The following is a 7610-nucleotide window of genomic DNA, read 5'->3' on the forward strand; positions in this document are numbered from 1 at the left end:
TAGTCAGGCCCCAGCAGCACCTTCATGTCCTGCCTTTGGGTGCAGGAGGAGACTGACTCTTTCAGGGCTTCATCTTCCATTGGTGGAAAATGGGGACTGTAAGTTCTGGCTCCCAGAGGAGCTGTGAGGAAGAAAGGAGATATGGTATTTAAAGCACAGGTGCTTCTGAAATGTGACTCCCCATCTCCTCTCTGTGTATAACCCCCAGACTGGGAGTCCCCGGGGCTCCCTCCATTCTGCCCCCAGAGCTGGGCTGCAGCCCCTGGGCCTCTCTCACAGCTGTACCTCTCTCCAGGAGAAGGCACTGAGAGTCCTGGCTTGAGGTTTGTCCTCCTTTTGCAGTGCCCCATGCCAGGCCGAGGCCAAGGAGAGTGGGAAAGTAGGGCCCGATGATGTGGAGCAGTGGAGGGGCCAGGGTGAGGCTGCCACCCTCGGGGTCGCTGAAGTTTTGCGCCTCCAGTGGGATGGCAGTGGGCAGCACCTCTAGCTCCACACGGACACCCTTGAGGGGAGCACCCAGGCCCATGGGCACATCCAGTGAGAAGGCATCGCTCCAGGCCTCAGGGTGGGAGTGCAGGTACAGGACCCTGCCCATGTCCACTGCCTCCTGGGAGAAGCTCTGCACAGGGTCCAGGCTGGGTGGCTCATCTGCCAAGACGCCACGAGACACCATCACCAGGTAGCCGGCACTCGGTGGGCTCTTCACTGAGAATAGGATGTCTGCCGGCGGCACTGCCTCCTGGGCTGCCTGGTTAACAGAGGTCACGAGGACTCACAGGGGGCCACAGAGGGAGTCTCACAGGGGTCCACTGTGGCCCTAAGCAGCCAGAACAGGCTTGATCTTGCCTCACTTATTCCTCCAGATACCACTGCTCATTTAGACACTTAGACACCATCAACACATGTCAATTGTGCGGGTTCACCCACACACATGCAGGCTAGACACTGCGCTGGCTCAACATTTTTTGTTTTTTGAACAGTCTCATCTGCCAGCCCAGGCCTGGATGGAGGTGCAGTGGTGCAATCACAAGGCCCTCTGGACAGCCTCAACCTGCCAAGGCTACAAGGATCCTCCCACCTCCAGCCTGCCCAAAGCTAAGCTGGACCACAGCACGTGCCACACAATTGCCCAGCTACATTTTAAACTTTTTTTGGTGTAGAGAATGTTTCATTAAAGTTCACTGGGTTGCCCTTGCCCCGGCTCTTGGTCAGCATGTTAGTGCCCACCCCATCACACCGTTATCGCGGGCGTCAGGTCCACAGTCGTTGAGATGCCTCCCCGGGGGAGGTGCATATCACATTCCCCAGAGCTCGCAGGACACAGACACAGCAGAGTTCATCATACCCTGACGACAGCCACACATGTACATATGCGGCGTGTAGCAGCGCGCGTGCGCAACCCCACACACCCACCCACGCCACACACCCCACCCACACACCGCACCCACACCCACCCAACCACCCCAGCCCACACACGACACAGGGGCCCCCTGCTCAGGATCTGTTCCAGGCCTGGGCTGGTTTTGCAAGCAGCGTCCTCCCCCAACCCCTGCTATTACCAATACTCATTGACCATCAGAGGGCAGCCATCACCCCACCCGTCTGGAGGCAGCAGCCGCCTTCAGGCCAGGCCCTAGAGAGCTCACGCCCCAAAGGCGAGCATGGCTCCCTCACCTGATGGGTCAGCCACGAGAGGCTAACCACCCCCAAACTCACATATACTGCCTGAATGTATCCTTCTGCTGGAATACCACTCCCCATTCTCTGCTCCTGATGCCTATGCTCTTCAGAGCCTGGCCCAAACACTTGCCTCCTTCCTCGAGCCTCCTGACGCGCAAGATCTGCTTAGTTTGCCGTAGGCCCCCAAGCTCCAGATATTGCAGAACCAGAAGGTCTCCGAAATGAGCAGTGTAGTGGGGACACGGGGATTCTGAGGAGCAGCCGCTGTCTCCACGGTCCAGGGCAATCTCAAAGCTCAGGCCGTTGATGCCTACGCCAGGAACTGACTGCAAGTGCAGAATCTAGGCGCTCATCTTCAGAGATTCTGTAGGGTGGGGGCCCGGAATCTGCATGCTTAAGACCACAACCATGGACACGAGAGACACCGACCATCTGGAAGGCACACAGCAATCTTCCAGGAGGATTGGGTGTATCAACAAGCTCCCGCAGAAATTTAGAAACACAACATAGTAAGAACCAATCTGAGGCACGTGGCACATCATGGTAGACCTGGGGCACCACAGCCACAGCCCAAGTCACAATGTGTACCTTTGTGACACTCCAGCATGGGGAACTGGGTGGTGAGGGTCTCTACCTGGCCGCATCATCTGCTCATCACCATGCCAGCTCTCACCTCCAGCTGGATCTCCTTTCTGATCTCAGGCTGCCTCTCCCTGGAAGTACGTTAATCTATATCTTGATTGCGGACCAGCATTTCAGTGGGAAGCCAGTGGCCCTCTGGGCAAACAGTCACTTGTAGGGTGGCATCGTGTGCACATGCCCTCTGGCTTCCACAGAGAAGGCCAGGGTGTCGCGGGGCCTGAGGCTGCCATTCGTGGCTATAGAGAAACGGCCCCATCCAGCAGGTTCCTGCTGGTGAGAAGGCTGTGGCTGGCTGACGCAGCCCGGAGTACCTGTACCCCAAAGCCGATGGGGCCGGACTGTGATGTGGTAGTAGGACCCTCATCCCCAGCTACGCGGAGTGTCGAAGGTTGGTGTCCAGGTGGAACACGCAGCTAGTGTCGATGGTGCACTGGCCTCCTTGAGGGCCACAAGTCTGGAGCCGGTGGCCCAACACGGAGGTAGGAGGCTCCGAGGCCTTGCACCATCTCAGCAGCGGGCAGTGGCCTGTTGTGCCTGGTGTTGGCCATCAACTCACTGGGCAGCTGGATCCGTCCACGTCCGCCTGAGTGCACAACCACGGACTTCGCCTCTTTTCTGAGTCCTCCTGGTGAAAGCGGATAAAGAATCTGTAAGGCCGCGTGGGCTCATCATCGGCCACAATACCTGCCAAAGAGGAGGTCCGTTGCGGGTCAGTCACCCGCTGGGCCGTCCGCCAAGCCGGCAGTCAGTCATCGCTGAGACGCACGTCGTCTTGTAGTAACAGCAGGCCGCTCGGCCCACACCGGGTCCACATGGAAGACGCGGGTCTGATGTCTGTACGGGGCGGTCATTCACGGGTTGGACTGGCCACCCGGAAGACACCTACCGTACCTCCTCCCAGGCCATGTCCACCAACTGCTCTCACGACTGCGGGTAAGCAACTAAAGTTGGATATCATCTTCTGTGGTCTCCGGAGTCATCATGCTGGTAAGAACAGCCGGCCCCCACTGGCAACAGGTCTTCGTTGGTGAAGGATGTCACCATAGTGGTCTTGTCCACGGGGGGGGGCTGTGATTATCCACAGCAAGCCAAGCTCCCATGGCGGGGCGCGCTCCATGCCTCATAGAGGTATACTGCTATTGACTGACTCTTGACAAACGAGATGGTCAGCAGAAGAGGACCCTCACCACCCCTCAGGCACCACGAGAGGAGACAATTGGTGAGGACGGGCCCCCGCATCTGTCAACCACCAATGTGGATGCGGGAAGGTATAGAGGCGGGGAAGAATATGGCGGAGCTGTGACACGGAAACGGAAGGTGTCGCTCGACTGGGCCTCCGAGGCACGTGCCGTGGCCCCAATAGGTCACCCGGCCCAGCCTGGGTATGTCATCCTGGGTGAAGCGCCTGACGCGTCTGAGACAGCCCTCGTGGCCCTGTAGTTGAAGGTTGGCCTTTTCCTGGAGGCCTGAACCTACCTCACTAGTGGAAGGTTGGGGGGGCTTGGCCTGCCTCTCCAAGGTGGCCTCCAGGTGGGCTGTGGTGAGGTCTCCTGGCTGAGTGTTCCTGAGTGTGCAGTGCTCGCAGCGCGCAGCATCCACACGGTGGCTCTCTGGATGGTCACTGGGAAGGACAGATTGGCCAGGATCTCCTGGTCCACCTGCACCTCCAGGGCCAGGTTCTCCACGGTGTCCTCGGTGCGGTGCTGTGGGTCGGTGCTCAGGTACCTCACACGGCCCTGCTCCACATCCCGCTGGTGGAACGCCTGTGTAGCCCACCACTCAGCACCCTCCACTCCACCTGCCCCCTGCTTCTGCAGCTCCCCAAACTGCAGGGCTCTGGTGACGTGGAACAGCATGCTCACATCCTGCCCCACGGCATTGGTCTCCACCGACAGGTTGGCGGGCAAGAAGGGCATGGCAGAGCCTTGGGCCTTACTGCGGTGGATCTGTGTGGCCGGCCGGATGGCGACCACCTTCAGCGTGGCCGGGGGGCTGGCCTGCAGTCCATCGCTGACCTGGAACCTCAAGTCCTGTGCAGGGCCACCGTGGTGGACATAGACCAGGCTGCCGGCCTCCAACTCTCGGCAGGAGAACTCAGTTGCCGGCTCCCCAGGCTGGTCTCGGCGCTGCACGGGGAGGCCAGAGGGGGCTCCAAGGAACTGGAAGGTGAGACCCTCACAGGCAGAGTCCGAGTCATAGGCCTGGAAAACCTCGGGCCCCAGTGGCTTCTGTGTGTGTTCCAGGATCACCACGAGGCTGCCATGTGGGAAGATGATGCGGGGTGGGTCATTGACAGGGTTGACCTGGATGGGCAGGAGGTAAGTTTGGCCCCTCCGCAGGCATGAGGGCATAGGCACCCGAGCTGTCACTGACACCTCCAGCACCAGCTGGTCGGAGGTGTCCTCAGAGCCATCGTGGATGAAGCGGGCCTTGCGGTTCACCACGTCCAGGAGGGTGAACATTTTTTGTGCCTGGGCGCCCGGGCTTGAGCTCACCGTCGCATGCCCCTCGGGTCACGCTGAACAGCACCTGGGATTTGACCAGCTCAGAGGAGGCTGCAGTCATTGAGGGTGGCTGCATGGAGGCAACCCCTCAGGGCTCGGCTGGTTCCCCTCAGATAGGGCAGGCCAAGGCTCCCAGTGCCCCCAACAAAGAGCCCATAGGGGACCTCTATGGGGGCTCCTGGGACTGTACAGGAGGCCTTCAGAAACCCATCAACTGACAGTGTGGCCCAGCCCTCTACGACAATCAGCACCATAGTATGGGCAATGGAGTCACTCAGCAGCTTCTCTGCTGGGATCTGCAGCCTCAGCTCCTCCTGGCTCAGGACAAGTCTGACCTTAAGAGAGATGGGGAGTGGGAGATGGGGGACAGTACTTTGAATCCATCATTTCCCTTATAAAAGTATAGTGTGTTCCCCACACTTGGGGCCCTAGAGTGGAAAACCTAGGACAAGGGCCTCTAGTGCCACTCCTCTTGCCGTCCTGCCATCTCTTTACTCATCCTCCAAACACTCACCAAAGGGACTCTGGGCCAGGCCTGGATGGGCTCTGGGGACCCTGATGTGAATCAGATGTGGTCCTCGCCCACAGGGAACTGACATACAGCAAGATGCTCTCCTAGAAATCCAACCTGAGTTTTAAATTCTCCTCCTCTTTCCTCGAGTGAGAGGTGCCAGAAATATTGTCTTGGAATCTAGATTTCACCCCTGGAAAAATAGGTAACTGGGAATGCAATGACAGCAGCAGACTGGCCAAGCCCTAGTCCTCTCCCCACTGGGGCATGGAAGGAGATGGCTGACTCTAATTTTTTTTTCTTTTAAAAATAGAAATGGGGTCTCATTGTGTGGCTCAGGCCAGCCTTGAATTCCCAGGCTCAAGTGATCTTCCCACCTTGGCCTCCCGAAGTGGTGGGATTATAGGCATGAGCCGCTGCACCCAGCCTGGCACAAATTTGGAATAAGACCCTGGGTTCTTAACTCTTCACGGTTTGGGGAAGACTCAAGAAAGAGCCACAAGACTCCTCACTGACAAAGCTTGTGGTGTCTTGAAGGATGAAATGGAAAATGAGGAAGCTGAGGCAGTACTGCTGCTGTTACTGTCGTGGACAGGCAGTGGTGCTGCAGAGAAACTGGTGCAGTGCCACAGGGATGCACAGGGGTTGTGGGGACCCAGGAGGGGCCTCGCCCAGGAGGAGGGGATGTCCACACTGAGACTTCAAGGAGAGGCTGGAGTTAGGCATGTGCAGGGAATGGGTGAGGCACGCACCTGGCAGAAGGAGTGTGGTGACCAAAGGCCTGGCATCAAGTGACTGTAATATGGCCGGGAACTGAAAGCAGTTCAGTGTGGTCAGAGCACAAAGGGCCAGCGAGGGCTTGTGGTGGGAAACGTGGTTGGAGGGAGCCAGTGGGCAGAGCCAGTTCATGAAGGATTTACCATTTCTAGGCTGCTGCTGCCCATCCCACAGTGGAGAACTTAAGACCCTAAGATAAAAGTGACTTATACAAGGTCACACAGCCAGCTGGGGTTCACTCAAAGCTAGAGAAGGAATCCCACCCTGAATCCCACCCGGATCCCAGGGGACGTCACTGACCTGCAGGCGTCCAGAGTAGAGCTGCAGCAGGAGGTGGTCAGCTGGGCCTGCTGCCAGGAGAAGGAGGGCTTCAGGCTGGGACGTGGAGAACTGCAGCTGTAGGTCTATGTCCATCAGAGCTGTGGCCACAGGCACCTCCAGGTGGTTCTCACCGAAGAAGGAAGCTGTATGAGAGAGGGAGCTGTGGTCCAGGCTCAGATGCTTGCCTGGAGGAGGTGAGGTGCCACAAAGAGGTACCGGTGGGTTGAAGAAAGGGGTCCATGCTGGCGCACCCTCATGGTTCTGCTATATGGTGCTGTCTGTGAGTACTGCCTGGATCCCAGCATCTTCTTGGTCCTGGCACCAGAAGGCACAGCCTCACCTTGTGTCCAGCCAGACCTTGACTTTGCAGGAGGTCAGACCCAGAAATTCCCAGCAACTCGGGTCTCCTTGGAGGTTCCTGGAGCCGGAGGCCTTTGCCAGCTCTGACTCACCTCCCCTGGGCCCCAGAGGAGTCTTCCTCCCGGGTCTGGGTCCCCACCCCACCCAAAGGGAAACATCACAGGCCTGATCACCTGGCTTGGTGGTCACAGCCCCGAGGAATGGAGTTTCTGGAGAATCACCCCAGTCCAGACTGATCCCTGCTCAGATTCCTTCTCCTAAGTGCCCTTGTGCTTGGGCTCCTGTGCAGTGCCCGCCGTGCCATGCCCCGCCTCCATGGGTTGGCTGGGGCCACTGCTGAGATTTGGTGGTGGTGTCAGCACAGCCCACCTATCCCCACTTCTCTCTCAGGTCATCCTTCCAGCTGCCATTGAGGGTGGGGACGGGAGCTTATTGGCCTGAGTCTGCCAAGGAGCAAAGGCTCTGAGGCCAGATGGAGACCATGTGCAGTGTCAAACCAAAGTGGGCCCACACTTCCTCCATTACCCTGCTATTGCTTCCTGCTGGAGAGCTATTCACAGTCCCCGATGAGCAGTCAGATCCGGCCCCATTGTTTCCACCATGGCCAAGGAACCAGGGATGAGAACAGCTGAGCTCCCAATTTCCCCAGGCCACCACGCAGGCTGAGGCTGAAGACAGGGCCTGGGAACGGCTGAGGGTCTGCTGGGCAGGCCAAAGAGGACCTCCCCAGGCAGAAGGCCATGCCTGGGCTTGCCTGGGGTTAGTGGTTCCTATGCAGGGCCCATTCTGTCCCACACCAGGACTCCTCCTCTTTT

At 58.4% G+C, this 7610-nt stretch overlaps 1 pseudogene; it reads right to left on the bottom strand.

The window, feature by feature from the left end:
• Positions 1 to 273: 273 nt before the first annotated feature.
• LOC108522443 (chondroitin sulfate proteoglycan 4-like) lies at positions 274 to 6696 on the bottom strand (annotated as a pseudogene).
• Between the last annotated feature and the right edge of the window lie 914 nt (positions 6697 to 7610).

This window comes from Rhinopithecus bieti, unplaced genomic scaffold (assembly GCF_001698545.2).
Source record: "Rhinopithecus bieti isolate Rb0 unplaced genomic scaffold, ASM169854v2 scaffold_66106, whole genome shotgun sequence".
Classification (NCBI taxonomy): domain Eukaryota; kingdom Metazoa; phylum Chordata; class Mammalia; order Primates; family Cercopithecidae; genus Rhinopithecus; species Rhinopithecus bieti.